Source organism: Theobroma cacao, chromosome 4 (assembly GCF_000208745.1).
Source record: "Theobroma cacao cultivar B97-61/B2 chromosome 4, Criollo_cocoa_genome_V2, whole genome shotgun sequence".
In the NCBI taxonomy this organism is placed as follows: domain Eukaryota; kingdom Viridiplantae; phylum Streptophyta; class Magnoliopsida; order Malvales; family Malvaceae; genus Theobroma; species Theobroma cacao.
This window is the reverse complement of record NC_030853.1, coordinates 5,268,112-5,287,228: the sequence shown is the minus strand read 5'-3', so window position 1 is coordinate 5,287,228 and position 19,117 is coordinate 5,268,112. Positions and strand designations below refer to the sequence as shown.

Here is a 19,117-nt window from a genome sequence, read left to right as displayed (position 1 = left end):
AGATGATCTGCAGTCTGGTTTCCTTCTATATGGATGTGCGAAATCCGAAAAGAGATACCACTCAAGCATCTGCGAATGGAAGTGAGCAAATACCGAGTCCTAGAGGATCCCTGATGGCCCTTATGTATCATTTGTACCACTACTTTTGCATCCATTTCTATCCAAAGTCTAGTAACATTGTACTCAATACACAAAAGTAGACTCTTATGTAGTGCCATTAACTCTGCCTGTAATGAATTATAAGGTCCAAAATTTTTTAAAAAATCCAAAATCATGGTACTTGTATGATCTCGAAAAAGTCCCCTTTCAGTTGGGTTTTGAAAATCATGCTTGGAACTACCATCAATATTCAACTTAAATTCACCTATTAATGGTTTGTGCCAAAAAAATATTTTTGGTGGATGTGGGGATGCCTGTTGAAATATTAGACCCCATGCTTGAGCAATCTGTAGATCACCCCTCCATTACCAACTGTGGAATTGTCTCCCATGAAATAATTGGTGGATGAATTTTAAAGCTTTCCATACCACTCTGTTAGGATACATGTCGAGGTCCCTATGCTTCGCATCATTCCTTTCAACCCATAGGAACCAAAAAATAAATAAAGGCATTAACGTGCGTATGTGTCCTTTTTTCGTGTAATCATCAGAGTACAACCATGCCCATATAATCCGATAAACATTTTAGGGATGAGTAATATTGATTTGGAAAAATTTCGCAAAATAATTCCAAACTTGTGTAGCAATTGGGCATTCCCACATAACATGCATGAAAGACTCTTCTGAGTTGCAATGTTGGCATTTAGAAGCTAACTGGAATCCCTTGATTTTCAACTGCAAATCAACTGGGATCCAATCTTGCAATAACCTCCATAGAAAGAAAGAAATAGTTAGGAGAATGCTTGTATGCCAAATTAAATTGAACACAAGATTCACCGACTGGCGCTGTCGAATTATCTCCCAAGCAGACTTAGTAGTGAATTGACCATCCGAAGCAGGTACCCAATACGCCCTATCATCACTGGGTGGATTGATCGAAATTTTTAAAATTTTCGCCAAAACATCCTCAAGCAACACATTGTTCAACTTACCCACATCCCATTTGCCATTATCATAGAAATAGCAAACTCTTGTCATAGATGATGTAAAGATGGAAACCGATTAACCAAGGGCGCTTCACCCATCCAACAATCATGCCAAAAGAATAACTCACCCTTACCAATCCGCCACCCAATGTATTGTTTTGTAACCTGGCAACTAGCTAACATCAGTTTCCATGTCTGGGAATCATGAAGCTTCGGTTGCACATACCTTGGAATTTGATAAGCACAATATTTAATCTGCATAAATTACATCCAAATGTTGTTACAAGTTAAGAACCTCCACCAAAGTTTCATGCTAAAGGCCTCAAACACATCACCTAGGCCTCTGATGTCTAATCCTCCGTCATTGGATGGTAGAGTGATCTTATGCCACGATGCCCAATGTATTTTTCTAGTACCTGCCGAACCTCCCCACAAAAAATTATTGAGCATTCTGTCAATTCTTTCAATAACACAAATAGAAGGTTTACGGACCTGGAGCAAATAAATAGGCAGAAAAGATAATACACTACGTAATAGCATTATTCGCCCTCTCAGAGATAATATTTTATTATCCCATCCTGCTATACTATCTTGAATCTTTGCTACCAATTTATCAAATAACACTACCTTTTTTGGCCCTTTATAAAGAGGCACCCCCAAATATGTGATAGGCAAGCACTTATAAATGAAGCCAATGGCTTGAGAAATGATCTGGATGCGACTGTTTGCCATATTTTGATGAGTGATGAAGCAACTCTTGGAATGGTTTATTCGCTGCCCAGAAACCGCCTCATATTCCTGCAAGAAAAATAGAACTTTTTGCAAGGAGGATTTCACACCATTAGTGAATATGATTATATCATCTGCAAATGCTAAGTGGCCTACTGGCATAGGGCAATCAGAAAAATAATGCAGAGATGGATATTTGGCAAACAAAGCATTCAATCCCTGAGATAAATATTCTGCAACCAGAATAAAATCAACGGAGAGATGGAGTCGCCCTGTCTTAGTCCTTTTTCTAACTTAAAATAACCCACAACACCACCATTTATCATCAAAGAAAACCAGCAATTAGATATGCAACGGTGAACCATGCAAATCCATTGAGAATTAAATCCAAACTGCTGTAGCATTCTATAAAGAAAATCCCATTCAAGCCAATCGTAAGCGTTCATCATATCCAACTTGAGAACTACATTTTCCACCCCTTGACTTTCGGTCAATCTTCCCAATTAGTTCCTGAGCAAGTAGGATATTATCGCTGATCAATCTCCCCCCTACGAAGCCATTATGATTATCTGTAATAATGGAAGGAAGCACATTTGCAAGACTGTTAGCTAAAATCTTGGTAATGATTTTATTTAAAATGTTACAAAGACTTATCGGTCTAAAATCACTCCATTTCGAGGCATTATTATTTTTGGGCAGCAACGCAATAGTTGTAGACGTAATTCCCCTTGGGAGGTCAGCGCCATGGAAAAAATCAACTACTGCATTCAGGAGGTCATTACCAACTATATCCCAACATTGTTGATAAAAATATGAAGAGAATCCATCAGGGTCAGCAACACTGTCAAATAAGGGCTATATTTTGTTGTATTTAATTTTTTTATTATCGTTCCCATAAAATCCATAGCTAAATTAGCTATGATTTTTAGCAATAAAATTACATAATTTTTTTAAAAATAATAATTAAAAGGAAAGAACTAACAAAGAGAATAACATAATTTTTATGAAAATTAATCATTTATATTTATATTCTAAAATAAAAATATTAAACATTAAGAAATTTTAAATTACAAATAAATAATAAAGATAAAAATAATTATAAAAAATTAATCGTCTAAAAATCTTGATGAAAATTTAAAAGAATAAACATAAAAGATCATAAAGTTCAAATAATTATTGTTAAAATATTGACGCAAATGAACAAGAGTTACTGTAAAAAGTCAATGGAAACAAAATAAACATACTTTAAGTGAATTAATCTATTATATTTGTATTCTCGAGAAAAAAAAAATAACCATTTACAAGTTTAAATTTATACATGAATAATAATAAGGATAAAATAATTATAGTGAAAAGTAGCTATTTATAAATCTTGAGGTAAATTTATAAGAATAAACGTAAACAATCATTAAGTTGAAACAAACATTGTTAAAATATTAACATAAATTATTGAGAGTTCTAATAAAAAGTCAATTTAAACAAAATAAATATAATTTTTTTTAAATTAATCATTTACATCTATATTTTTTATTTAAAAATATTTAAATATTTACAAATTTTAACTTATAAACAAATAATAACAAGTATAAAAATAATTACAATGAAAAGTTATTGTTTAAAATCTTGACATAAATTTATAAGAATGAATATAAAAAATCATAAAGGTAAAACAAGTATTATTAAAATATTTACATAATTCTATAGAGTTAACGTAACAAGTTACTTAAGTCAAAATAAATCTAATTTTTTTGAAAAATAAATATTTAAATTTATATTCTTCAACTAAAAATATTTAACTATTTACAAATTTTAATTTATAAAGGAGTAATAATAAAGATAAAAAAGTGAAAATTAGTAATTGAAAATTTTAAAGTAAATTTAAAAGAATTAACGTAAAACATTATAAATGTGCAACAAGAATTGTTAAAATATTGATGTAAATGTGTAAAATTTAACGTAATAACTCAATTAATTCCAAATAAATCTAATTTTTTTGAAAATTAAACATTTAAATGTATATTCTCAAGCTAAAAATATTTGACAATTTACAAATTTTAATTTATAAAGAAATAATAATAATGATAAAAATAATTATATTGAAAATTAACAACTGAAAAACCATTACATAAATATGTAAGAATTAGCATAAAAAATTATAAAAAATGAATACGCATTGTTAAAATATTAATGTAAATGTGTGAGATTTAACATAACAAGTCAATTAAGTCAAAATAAGTATAATATTTGTAAAAATTAAACTTTTAAATTTATATTATCGAACTAAAAATATTTAATAGTTTATACATTTTAATTTATAAATGAATTATAATAAAGTTAAAAATAATTATAGAGTAAATTAACAATTCAAAATCTTGACTAAACCTATAAGAATTAATGTGAAAAATTATAAAAATGGAACAAGTATTATTAAAATATTGATGTAAATGTATAAGATTTAACGTTATAAGTTAATTAGGTAAAAATAAATATAATTTTGTGAAAATTAAGCAGTTAAATTTATTTCCCTGTGCCAAAAATACTTAACAATTTACGAATTTTAATTTAAAAATGAATAATTATATGGATAAAATAATTATAGTGAAAATTAACTACTACGAAACCTTAATTTAAACTTGTAAGAATTAATATAAAAAATTATAAAATGAGGAAAAAACATGGTTAACATATTTACTTTAATGTGTGAGATTTAACGTAGCAAGTCAATTAAGTCAAAATAAATATAATTTTTGAGAAAAGTAAATATTTAAATTTATATCATCAAGCCAGTATTAACGGTTTACAAATTTTAATTTATTAATGAATAACAGTAAGGATAAAAATAATTGTATTGGAAATTTAAAATTGAAAAACCTTAACGTAAATTTGAAAGAATTAATGTAAAAACTTATAAAGGTTAAACAATTATTATTCAAAATATTAACATAAATGTTTGAGATTTAATGTAACAAATCATTTTTTTTAAAGGTAAATGAATCAGCTTAAGAATTCTTTTATCAGAGTTCTTTGAGTCACTAAAGAACATGACATTCCTATAGACTTTTTAATGGTATGTAACTTCTGATACCTTTATCACCAAAGGCTAGATTACAAAACAAGTTTTCCAACTAAAACTTATACACAAAAGCAGCAGCAAGTACTTGAGAGAAACCTTTTGTCACGACCCAAATTTTAGGGCCATGATCGGCACAAGGGCCCAATAAACGTAGTCTATTAAGCCCAAGCAAGCTTATCGATTTATCCTACTCATCATTGCATCAAATATCGCTAAGTCATATTTCATACTTTTGAATCAAAATAGTGATATACATTGCTAACTCGTACTGGCATTACTCCTTAAAAATTTACATACAATGTCTACAATATGTATTCTAATAATTTACATTAAGTTTGTCTATACAAAATAAAATAACACTCGACTTCCAACAGAGGGACTCGGATGAATGTACAACTACTGAATGCCGAGACACCTACCAAAAGATGGACACAGGTCTATAAGGACACCTCGTCCTAGTTACCGGCTGCCTCGTGATCTGAAAACATGAATTTGAAAATGGTGAGTATAAACCCAGTGAGTGAACAAAGAAGGGAACAAGCATACCATAAGGAATCTTTAATGAAATCATGATGCATTCTTTTTCAAAACAATGCAATTTGTTTCTATTCTTATTAAAAATCCCTCATCAAGCCTTTAAATGATTAATCATTTGAAAATCATTAACCCATACATAACGAACCATTTGAAGAATAAAAGCTACAATATTACACAAGTAAGTCAAATACGACAACGAATCTTCGCTGCAGCGACATTAGGATTTAGTTATTAACCGAACGAGGGTTTCTCAACTGGTCGAGGATTTCTCACTAAACCTCCTCATTTTAAACTTAACTCATTTAATCCTTAATGTTGGAAGTTCATGCTCTGATATGGTAGCAAAGAAGTGAAAGATAAGACAACAATTGAACAAGATAAGAGACCAAAACAGAAAGTTTTTCGCTGTAGCGAGATTCAATCTCCCTGCAACGAAATTGTAACCCAGAAACAGAATGTTTCTCGCTACAGCAAAATTCAATCTCGCTGCAGCGAAATTGCAACCCAGAAACAGAAAGTTTCTCGTTGCAGCGAGAATGTATTTCGCTGCAGCGAGAAGCTACAAGTCATTCTCGCTGCAGCGAAAATGCATCCTCGCTTCAGCGAGTTTTCGACCAGCCTACCCTTTCAAAACCCGAGAGTTTCTCGCTGTAGCGAAATACAGGGCATCAAATGAAAATTTCCCTTTCTCCCAAAGAAAACCACCCTGCTTGAAATGTTTAAAACCAATATGAAACACATAACAATTTCTCAAGGTTTAACATGTCAAGTTTCACATGCATTACAACCATAAACCATTATCCATCAATTTCCTATAACACACATATTTACATATGTATATATATATATACACGCATATACCCATCATCATCATCATCACATACCCGGTGAATTAAGCTTAATTCATCACTTACCCTAGGGCTCCTTTGTAGTCAAATTCTCTTCCAATAGTTTTCAAATAAATGGTGAAATTTTCTCTTTCTCACTCTAGAACGTCCAACTAGTGAGAGAAAGTACAAAAATGAGATTTATCAAGGGTTTTGAAGTGAGAGGATGAAAGAATTCAAGGGTTCTAGTCAAAAGGGTTCAAAGGTGTGAAAACTAGAGCTAGAGAGAGAAAATCATTCAAGCTTCAAATCAAGCTTCCATGGAGTTTTGAAGAAACGTGAGAGAGGAGAAGAAGAAGAAGGCCAGCTGTTGGAAAATCTCTAGAAGCTGCTGGAAATTCAAGATATTTATAGGCAATCTTATCCTTTCCCTTAAAATTACGAAAATGCCCCTCCACCAATTAACTTATTCTCCTCCAATCTTTTATGCAATCTTTTTGCTCTTTTAACACTGGGACAAGATCCATAATGGTCTAGACATGTTCGGGTTCATAAAAACTTAAAATTTTAACCCGAGGTGAAAAATGACCATTTTGCCCATGTTATGAAAATTATTGAAACTTCTAGTTTTCTTCGTGTTTTCATCAGCACACATCATTTATGCAGTCTTATACCCATTTAAGCCTTAAAATATCATAAAACTTTCTTCTTGAAGCTTATTAGAGAAAATGACGAAACTACCCCTGGCTTGTATTATTACATCTATACTTAGTTATAAGCCTATAGAGGTTGAGGTCTCACACCTTCGTCTAAACTCCAATGCTTTTAGCTTGTGACCATCATCGTAATTGCAGACAACCTAAATTTCTTCACAATTTTTTGAGCTTGTAAGGGCCACCATCTTTTAAAGATGATGATGACGAGGATGAAGACAAACCAGTGCGGTTAAACTCAGCCTTGTCCTTATTAAATGTCTTCAGAACATCATCCTTCAGCTCCTTGTAATTTGATCTCTTTATTTTCTGCTTCTATGGGGAGTCATTCTCAAGGTAAAATAAATCAAGAAGGTCATCTTCTATGAACTTATCTTGTAAAGATTTAATGTAACAAGTTAATTAGATCAAAATAAATATAATTTTTGTGAATATTAAATAAATTTATATTTTTGAGTTAAAAGTATTTAATGATTTACAAATTTTAATTTATAAATGAATCATAATAAGTAAAATAATTATAATGAAAATTAACAATTGAAAAACCTTAATGTAAACTTGCAAGAATTAATGTAAAATATTATTGTTAAATAATGTTAGCTCTTTATAAATATGAAAACAATTCCAAGAGGGGGAGGGTGAATTGGAATTATAAACATTTTATTCAACAACTAAAACCTTTTTAACGAAGGCAAACTTGAAGACAACATTTTTCAAAAATGTTTTTCACTTTGGAACATACTAGAAGAAGTATAATAAGTACTTTAAGGTATTTGAAAATTGAAAACAAATTTATTTACTTTTCAAGATAAATTGCACAAGTAATGAAATAGAGCTTCTTGTATATGCTAACACTAAATATGATGCACAAATCAATAAGCTAGTAGATGATGACTAAATTTATAAAACTTGTTCAAAGTTAAAACCACTATCTTAAGAAGTGAAGAGAGAAAGAACGAACACAAATAATTGATAAAGGTTCAACCTTCTCTATAGGTGCCTAGGTCTTCTCCCTTAGCAAGCTAAGGAGTTTCAAATCTACTATGAAGAATACTTTTTCAAGGCTTAAGCATAACCTTTACAATACATGTTCACAAGATCAAGCACAACCTTCACAATGCCTTTTACAAGGATCAAGCGTAACTTTTCTATCTTTTACTTAGGCTAAGGTATAACATCTTATCTCTTACAGTTTCGAGTAGCAAGGATACCTCTAGAAGGTGAATTTTGCTAGGTGAGTACAAAATGTAAGAAGAATATGGGTGCAAGAATAAGTATAAAGTGTTGGAGTGAAAGATCAAGGCAATTTAAGCTTAAATGAAAAGTTTGAATGGTTGCTTGCTCCTGCTCTTGCTTGTGCTTGGTGTTTCTTCTTCTTTCTCTTGATTTCTAAGAGTTTTCCCTTTTTCACTTCTCTTCCTCACTTAGAAATGTTTCCAAGGGGTCCTTTTTATAGTTGGAAAAGTCTTGGAGTCATTGGAGGTGCCGTTTTCCTTTTGAACCTTGTGTTTAATGGTTCTCAAGGATCAAGCCTAGATGATGAGGGTGTCAATCTTGGTTTGAATTTCTTCTTTGAATTATACTTGTAGAATCAAGTTTTTAAACCTGGATGTAAATCCTATATTCGAGAATTGAATTGTTTCCCTCTTTTTATTCAAGGATCGAGCTTGGATGTGTTGAAGTCAATTCTTTAAGCTTCTAGTGGCTTTCTATCATTTTTTCTTCCTTCTAGGATCGAGCTTGGGTTGTCTCGATGTCAATCCTCAAAGCTTTTAGTGGTTTTCTTGCTTTTTGTTTTAAGATCAAGCTTCATGGATAACATGTCGATCTTCCACGCTTCTATTGCATTTCTTGCATTTTGTCTTGGGATCAAGCTTCAAGCAAAGGATGTCAATCCTTTTCCAAAAGTTGTGTCATATAAACTTCCAATTGCTCTTTTGCATGCTTTCTCAATTTTGAATCGAGCTTGGTGTGATGAGGGTTGATCCTTTTTGAATAGCTTAAGGTAGACTCCTTACTTTGTGAACCTATCTTTGGAATTCAAACACTTCAACATCTCAAGAATAAGTGTTAGGGAGGTCATAAAACTTATTCAAGTAATTTTGAAACTTATATACAAATTCAATCATTTTTTGAATTAAAGCTTTTTAGACACATAAAGAACAAGTGCATGAGATTTTAATAACTTCAAGAATCATTCAATCAAGTTCAAGGATCACTCAAATAAGTTCAAGGATTACTAAAGCAATTTTTATCATTTTTGGTTATTTCAAAATCATTTTAAAACTGATAAAGCTAATAATCTCCCCTTTTTTGATATGACAAAAATTTTGAGCAAAATTTGCTTGTTAAAATACTCCCCCTAAGTTTAATCATAAAACACTTTGATTTGAAATGTCAAGCTTTTATAATAAAGCAAATTGTGAAAAACAACCAACCTTATAAGCCCATTTCAAAAATAGTCTTGAATATAAAGTTAACTATTTTTACCCAACTTTTGCCAAGACTTGACAAAAATGCCTTTAAAACCCTTTGAGACAAATTAAATGCTCTTCATTTCTTTCTCTTGCCATCTAGAACACTATCCATCCAGCTCTCTCACCTCTCTATTGCCATCCAAGTTTCTTTCGCCATTCAGCTCTTTCTAATTTTATCACCATCACCATATTTCTTTGTCTATCTTTTGCTATCTTACCATATCGTTGTCGATCTATCTCTTACCATTTCGCCATATCGTCGTCAATTTACAAGCCAAAAAGTAGAGATTTCATCAAGGTATGTTTATGGGTTTATTGTTTTACATGCACAGAATCCCAAAGTTTATGTGTTAAAGTTTCAAGTGAAATCTGTAAATTAGAACACTGCTTAGAGTTGCTACACGCCATGCTTGCATGTAATAACTCTAATGCACAGGGTGTGTAACAAATTTATTGAACATAGCAAGGTGTGTAACAACATGTTTTTATACATGGCGTGTATCAATATTTTTCTGAACATGGCGTGTAGTAAATTGGTCTGTACATGGCGTGTAGTAACATTGTAAACATGGTGTATAACAAAAGTTTTGAACATGGCGTGCAAATTTTTTTTTTTTTGAAAATGGCATACAGCAAACTATTTTTGAACATGGTGTGCAGCAAAATTTTTTTGAATATGGTGTGTAACATTTTTTCTACATGGTTTGTAACAACGTTTTTGAACATAGCTTGTAAAAACAACATTTTTTCAACATCGTGTTAGGAAAGTTTGAAAACATGGTATGTAGCAACTTTTTGATAAATTGATTTTGACACTTATTTTCATTAAATTTTAACGGCCTGCCATATGTTTAACTTGTGATTACGCATGATGGTCATTGGATCGATGACATTTATAAAGGTGATAAGACATGAATTCGATGGGTTAAGAGTTATTTGTCGTTTAAGGGACTGATGAAGCTGGTTAAAGATGTTGTTGTGGTAAACTCACAAAATCAAAAAATTGAGATACATTAATTGATCAGTGTACATGGAGGGCTATCACGCCCAGTTATTAGGGACGACGAGGATGCTATGGTGATTTTATAAGAGGAGGATATGTCCTATAGTGTATGTCACCGTTAAGAAACAACATGCAAATATTATGCCACATGAACAAGTTGTCTAACATAGTAATCACCTCAATCAGATTCATATTTATACTGCTTCATGATAACTATATGATATAGAGTTATTTGGTTTTAAGTTTGATAATAAATTAGCTTAGTTATTGTAGTAATGCATAAACATTAATTAAGTTTTATTTAATTATTTTAAGTTAGTTAATTAGGTGAGTCAATCTAATCTTAGTTAATCTTGTGTTTAAATTGATGGTTATATGCCTAAGATAAGTTGTTATTGATTTATTTGTGCTTTCGTAGGTGTTTATTAAAGAAGGACTTTAATGAAAGAATGAGAGAAATTTTTAGATGCAAACGTTCACTGCACATGTCTTGGTATTTCAATTATAACTGTCTTTGCAGAATTCTAAATGAAGTGATTCTTGAACCATTGGAAATTCAAGAGAAAAATATACAACTTTCATGTCTATCACTTCACCCAATTAGCCTGAAAGGTGCTTTAAAACCTTGTCAAAGTTGAAACACTGCAACAGTCCTAGAGAGAAAAAATACATCACGATTTTTGCAAATTAAATGGTTGAGGCCATGGCCTTGGTGGAGGTTGGATGCGACTTGTCACGACCCAACCCGAAGGTCTACAATTGATGCATGAGCTTGGCAGGTAAAGCCCATGAGACCTGAGCAAGTCTCAAAGTTCAAAATCAAACATAACACATAACTAAGTGATGTTAAAACCAAAATATTTATAAATAAAATTCAAATTCAAATACAAAGCATCATCCCTTGCACATAATTCATACACAATATCCATAAGGCTATACATTGGCCAATAAAGTAGGTTTATGCTTAACAACCCTTAATACAATTTCAAATGGCATAACATGCCTACATACATATCTAGGCCAAATGAGGAGCAAAAGCTCACAACAGATGTAGCAGAGTGAACTGAACGAGTGAAGACCTATCGGATGCCAAAATTAGTTTGTCAATGGACGAACTTTGCCATGCCCTGTCCAGTAGCCTATTTATATACACATGGTACAAAATGGGTGAGTTATCTAATACTTAGCGAGGGATGCAGATAAATCAAAATCATATATATATATATATATATATATATATATAAACAATTATTTAAAGCACAACCAAACATTCTAGCAAACATCTCCAATGTTAAGGGAAATCATCATCCCTAAAGAGTCTCTATAGGTATCATACATATCATTGGGCTTGTCCTCACAGCTAATCAAAGTTACCTTCCACAACACACTTTAGTCACCAGAGTATCATATCAGATTTGGATCAAATTTGTCTTGGCCTATCCGAGGCCATCTTCTGTCGTACACAAATCAAATCATAATCATAGAGTGGTCTTCCCCTAGACATAATCAAATCACATACGGTGGCCAATCGGCAGTGACAAATCGCACTCAGGGCAAAGCCACTAGTGGAGAACAAATCATGTGCATGTCAAAGCAACGGGTGGAGAATCAGAATCATCGACTAGTGTATTCTCTCGACGGTTGGCATCACTCGGAATATTCTCAAATGGGTGACATCAAAGCATTGCTGGCATGAATCATAGGTGGGACAAATACCATCGTCCCTACTTACCACCATCCCTGTAGGCACAGTACAAAGTCATAGAGGAACATACTCCATTCAACCTCAAATCAAATTAACATTTGGAATTCATTCATTGGAGGGCACACATATCCATAAATAAGGTCCTCATGCCTTTAACATTCCATAAGTCCTCATCAAATCATAAATCACATTTTTCTAGCTTCAAATTGTCTATAAGGTTGATATGGTTCTAAGTGTCTCTAAGGCATCAAATGCTCATGATTCATCAAAAGAGGCAATTATTTAGGGTAATCTACTCCTAGACGCTTATCATATCCTCTAGACTTCTAAATCTAGGCTCACACAATCAACATAGGCCACCCATGTGGCTTGCACTAAGGCACATAATCACACACAATTCCACATTTTGTTCTCTAGTCTAAGCACATACATTTAAGCAAACACATATATATTCACATATAGAATCTATTCTAGTACCATAGAGCTCTATTTGCCTTCTCCAAGTACACCATTTTCTTCCATATTTGAACTTTTTCTTCTATTCAACATTTTTTCTCTCTTTTCTCTTTTTTTTTCCTCACAATTTTATAATTTCACAACCCCAAACTTATTTTCTTTGTATTGTAAGTAGCGGGGTGACTTTTAATATTTTGAATTTTTTTTATCAACATCACCTTTCTACCTTTTTAAACATTTAGATCAATCTATACCTCCTAAAACAATATACATGTTTAGAAGTGAGGGTTGCAAAATAGAAAATTTTATTTTAAGGCTAAGTTCAATTATTATGTAGTTAAACAAAGAAAAGAGAAATTAAGCTCAACGGGGTCTGTTAGGGATAAAGATTTAACAAGGTTGACTTTTTAGGCTCAAATAGTCCAAAGATGGCCTAAATCATGTTCTTAACTAAGTATTGCCTAGGATTTCGCATCAAAAGAGAATCAAGCAAATTTGAAATTCTTTGATATAATCTAAAATTTACATCAATATAAACCCTCTCTAGATATTCACAATAATTCAAAGCAAAATATAAAGTGCTCAAAATTGTGTAAATCACATTCTAACAATGATACTCAACAAAAGAATTTAGCATGAATTTGAACAAAAACCTTTTTCACTAAAAGCTAAGAATTCAAGACAACTAGTTATCATCATTGGATAGGGAAATTATTGACAAAATTGGTACAACTTTACTCTATATTTCTAAACTTTGATCAAATAATAAATTAAATTACCAACTAATCCTAAGTTATTTATAAATCTAGATAAACATGTAAATAAAACTAAATCTAAAACTTCCACAGAATATTCACCACTAGAAAAATAAATTCACCCATCCAAACTTAAAGTAAACATTGTCCTCAATGTTAGAGAAAAGTAAAGGAAAGGTAAATAATACTTCTATGATGGTTGGATGAATCAAGTGAAGCTCTAGTCCACATCTTCATCTCCATCATCCTCTGCCTCATTGTCCTCACTGTTCTTTGCCTCATTGGCACCCCTAGGAGGATTGTGTGCTGGTGGAAGAGTAGACATGTCCATTCCCATAAAAACACCATAAGCTCAAAAAATTTGGTTCATATGTTGATTACAGTGGGTTTAATAAGTCATGTGTTGCTCAAACTAGGTCCCGAAGTGCTCAATTAAGTGCTAAAAATTCTCAATTCTTTGAGTCATTAATAGTTGCTGGTGTCTTGGTTGAGGGGATAAAGGATGGTGTGTAGAAAAAAAACTACCCCTAACAAAATTTTGAAGTTGTCGGAGGTTGAGATTGAGATCAATTAGAAGTTTTTGGTGCAACAACTCCTTACTAGCATCCCAATTTACACCAGCTTTCTTGCACATAGCTGTAAACAGAGAAAGGAACCACAAGCCTTCATGCTTTGATTGTGCAGTGTGAGTCATGGCTTTGTAAATTACGTGGCCAATATCAATTGTGCATCCCATCATGATGGAATGAATAAGGATGGCTCGATTTTTTGTGACATCATTAAGATGTGTTGTAGGAAGTAATTTGGAAGCCACAAAATATAACCATAGCTTAGAAGTTGGTTTCATCACATTCCTCTTGAATGAATCTAATGCATTATTGCAGAATCACCATTGAGCACCCTCCTCATAGAGTATATGAATGATATCATCCTAATTCTCATGCTTAGATAAATATTGGCCATAGCCATCATTATCAATATCAGGAGTTTCATAAAATTCATTATTGGCATGGCTCGAGAATGGAACTAATTTACCTCACACAAAAACACCATCATTAGTAGCATTAACAATGTTAGCATAAAATTATCTTACCAAAGGGATACTTGCAACTATTGGCAAAGCACAAAAGTTTTGCTAGTGGCATCCATCAATCATTGGTTGAAGGTCGAGGTGTGTAATCAACCCTTGATCCAGTCCTCGTTTGGCTATTATAATTTTGTTGGCAAGAGAACTTGTTAAGCCCAGCTCTATAATATATTTGCCATATTGTATAGGTACTTGATAGAATGTCTACATACTTGAATGCCTTAGAAATCGTTAAAAGACGATATTGTACCTAATGGTACAATTCAGTTGATTTAAGCCTCGAACTAGTCCAAATAGACATTTTAAGATGCATTCGAGAGTTATTGAACCTTAGAATGACTTAATATGGTGATTTGGAGTTCGGGGATTGATTTAGAGTTAAATTAAAAATTTTCATAACGTAGGGGTAAAATGGTCATTTTACCACCCGAGGGCAAAATTGGAATGGTGGATGAAATTTTGATCAAGTTTGACTATTGGAACATAATTTGAGCTTGAGAAGTAAAAAATTTTAATTTCGACATTTTTTCGAGTATAAGGGCAAAACGATCATTTTACGTGTCTATGGGGGTAAAATTAGAATTTTTGAAATTTTGCACCACCATGACACTTGTCAAGCCCTTGAATTTTACCTATTATACTTTGGATAAATGAGATATTTTATGTGGTGATGGGAGAATGCTTAATTATTAAGTTTAAAAATGGACCAATTAAAAGATGACACATGGCAAGCTTTAGTTATTTTAATATTTCCTTAAAAAAAAAAAAACTAGCACACACCTCTCTTATTTCATTCTTCATGGTCGGCTAAGACAAGAACAAAGAGAAAAAAGAAGAGAATAAACCCTAGTGAGCAAAAATTCAAGGGAAAATTGGTGGATTCCAAGGAATTAAGCAAGTAAAGGTAAAATTTCTTGATTTTAGCTTGTCATCTACCTTTCCTATGCATTCTTTTTCATTTTCTATGGTTGCGAATCAAGTTTGCATGAAGATACCTTTGCTGGCCGGACATGGGGGCAGGGGTTTTGATCTTGGATTTAGCTAGATTTCATGTTATTCTAGTGTTTTTAGTTGTTTGGTGATGTTTAGCATGGAAAACAAGCAAGAAATTTCATGCCCTTCACCTACACCCATTGGCTAAATTTTTCAAGAGAAAAATTGAAAAATGGACTTTGATGAATTTCATGCTATTTAGGTATTTTTAGTTGTTTTATGATGTAAAGTGTAAAAATCAAGCTGAAAAACCACATATTATTCATGAACCCTCCATGGCCGAATTTTTCCAAGAGAAAATGTTGAGGATGATTTTGCTATAATTCATGTTATCTAGCTTATATTTGATGATTTGGAGTATTGGAAGTGAAATGAATTTATTTAGATTTGAATTGGATATTTTGGCCAATTAACCGGCGTATAGTATGAATTAGGTCAATACCATTTCAGCCCCATACACAATTGAACCTACGTAGAACACTATATTAGATAATAATCCGAACATTTCACATCCCATTTCATACATTCATATAGAGCCTAAATTAGTTTTATAACGGTTTAACACAAATATAGTAAATTGCTTGTTGTGCATTATGTCTAGGTGGTGAAACTTCCGATAAGGGTAAGGAGATTGTATCCAAAGATCGGGATTAGGAGTACCTCGATTCTCGATATTGTGAGTAACCTTATTATCGTCTTAATTATATAAAGTAGTTTTTATTCGTTTTTGTGATTTTATAGAAAAAAATGAGTTTAAATGGTAAATCCTTATGTTTTATAAGTAAAATGTGATTAAATGAAATGAGTTTTATAAATCATTTTGAAATTGAATGTTGATTTTAGAAATTGAGTAATTGCAGACTATTTGTTTGTGTTGTAAATTTATGGTTTGAATTAAATGGCTTATGGTGATATTGGCATGAATGGCTGAATTGAAAATTGTGTGGAAATTGTATGAACTATTTGTTTTGCCTTAACAGGCAGGGTAGTAATATAATTGCCATGTCATGCTGTCAAAACTTTTATTGATTCGATGGGATATTGATTAGCCACTGCAGTGGTGGGTTTTTGTGGACCAGCCTATTAGAGAGGGGCACGGTAAACCCGATTATATTTTACCTCGGTACGAAAGGCGCGGAGGGTATCTCCTGGGGTAAAGCTTTAGAGTTCACTTCACGTCGAACCACCACGTGAGGGTGAACTCAGCCAATGCCAATGAATGGCTATGTTTTAAAACGTACAAATGTGATTTATGGATATATGTCTTTTCTTTAACAGTCTTGGCGGACTCGGTTGGATGCCTCTGATCAAGGTATCCCCAAGAATGAGTTTTGGCACGAGCCAAGTTTTTAAGAAATTCATAAGGCATGTTGATTATTTGAGTGAAATGAATTTATTTTATTTAGTTGAAATGAGTTTGAAACGTTATGAATCATAGTACGATGAACTATTTTAAGTTATCTCCATTTACTCGACTTTAGATATTTTAGATGATGTTTGTTTACTCACTGAGTTTATATAAACTCACCACCCTCCTTTCCACTCATTCCAGGCTTAGGACAGTCAGTAAATAGCTGATTACGTCGAGGGTTATTATTGGACTCGCCTCCTCAGAAATTGTAGGTCCACAGCCTTTGTTACCTTTGGTCATTCGAGGACCCACACGTCATTGTAAATTAAATTACATATTCTGGTTATTTGTGTTACCGTATATATGAATTTATTTTGCTTTTATGCTGTAAAAATTATTCACGTAGCGTTTTATAAATATTGTTTTATAAGAAAATAGAATATTTTATTCAATATTTTTATTTTATTCTATTAGCTACGATTTCACTCTAAATGAATGTGTTAGACATAAAAACTTGTTTTTAGTTATGAAATGTGTATTTTCCCACATGTGTTATATTTTCAGCAGGTTTCAAAATTTTTAGAAAAAATGACCAAAATGCCCCTATGAGACAGAAAATATTTTTTTTATTTTTTTTATTGTTTCGATTTGGAAATAGCTTATAATCTTTTAAAATATGATGTTTAGTAATTATTGCTCACAGGGGAAGTATGAAAACTAATATTAAGCCTTGCGAGATTTCGATTAGCATTCCGGGTAATGAATGTCTATCGGGACATCGCGGCGGTTGTCACGGGCTCAAAGGGAGTACCGGGTCGTGATAAAACTGGTATGTCTAGTCACAATGTCAGTTGACACAAATCTAGTATGATCAAACAAACCACTGAAATTTTGTCTTACGCGTTTGGGTGCCATTCTCAAATTTCCTGCAATTAATTCTCAATCAAAAGAAAAGAAAAGAACTAACAAAACATTATAGACCACCAACAATATCAACCCATATGTCTTCACATCAAAATAAATTAATGCCCATAGTGTCTAGTAAAAATCCAACAATTAAATTATTTCTAGACTACTAGGCATAAAAAAAAAGTTAAAATCAAAAGACTCACCCATATTTCCAATTTTAACTTACCATAGAAATTTAAAGCATAAATCCAAAGAATCTACCACACTCATAAAATAACTAAGCACAATGTCTCAAAAAAAAGTCAATACCCATCATAAACTTTCATCAAAATAAATAATGTAAAGTAAATCAACAATATTTCTAAAATAAAAATATTAAAGAAAAATTGAAAACTTACTTTTAAATCTTGAGCAAGGATGTTTAAAATAAGTGCATTGGGAATGATAATGATGTGGGTAATGGGTATGGAAAGATATTAGGGGAAGGTGAATAGTTGTGGGAGGATGAGTAGAGGAAAGACGGGAGAGTCATGTGTAGGAAGAGAAAAGTGAAAAGTGCAGAAATTTATACTTAGAAGGGAATGGTAGATGTGTAGGAGTGAAGGGGGGTTTATATATGGGAGGGGGGGTTTCATATTTAGGTAATGGGGCGTATTGGGTAAGGGGTTGCCCATTGTTGGCAGCCCACAATAGAGGGGTCACAACCTGCCCCTTAGGGGCGTCGCTGCCCATATTAAGCCCTACCGTCAGGCCGTGACCACTCTTTGTGAGCACCACTGCTCTCGATTCTAAAATTCGCTATGCCATGACCACCTTTTAGGGAAGCCGCTGCCTAGATGATTTTTCTTTTTTTTTTAAAGAAACATTGTCGGCTGCCCAAAGTTGGCAGTCCACAAAACATGGGGTTGCGGCTTACCCTCTAGGGAGCCATAGCCCACGTCTCTAAAATCCACAAGGCCGAGACCTGCGTTATTTGTTCCCACTGGGCCGCAGCCTACCCCCTTCCCCTAATTTTTTTTTAAATGTTTTTTTGAATTTTTTTTAGTGGAGCTTTAAATGTTCCTATAAAATAAAAATAAAGTGTTAGAGTGCTTGGGTTGCCTCCCAAAAAGCACTTGATTTATAGTTTTTGGCTTGCCTTTTCTCTAATTCAAATTGTGTCAATAAGCGTGATTGAGGACCTTTGACGATCAAAATCACCACCTCAATAGTGTTTTAATCATTGTCCTTTCACTTTGAAGGTTGATTTATCATCAATTAACTTCACTGCTCCATGAGCAAATACTTTTGTTACAGTAAAACATTTAGACCAACGAAATTTGGGTTTTTCAAGAAATAATCTCAAACGAGAATTATATAAGAGAACATGCCAGCCAAGCTCAAAACTTCTTCTTATGATTTTCTAGTCATGCCATCGT

At 32.6% G+C, this 19,117-nt stretch overlaps 1 long non-coding RNA gene across 1 annotated transcript; it reads left to right on the top strand.

Annotated features, from left to right (window-relative positions):
- On the top strand, positions 15,237 to 17,192 carry LOC108661803. The gene is made up of 3 exons (XR_001927653.1): positions 15,237 to 15,350; positions 16,041 to 16,115; positions 16,992 to 17,192. It is a non-coding gene; the product is annotated as an uncharacterized LOC108661803 (long non-coding RNA).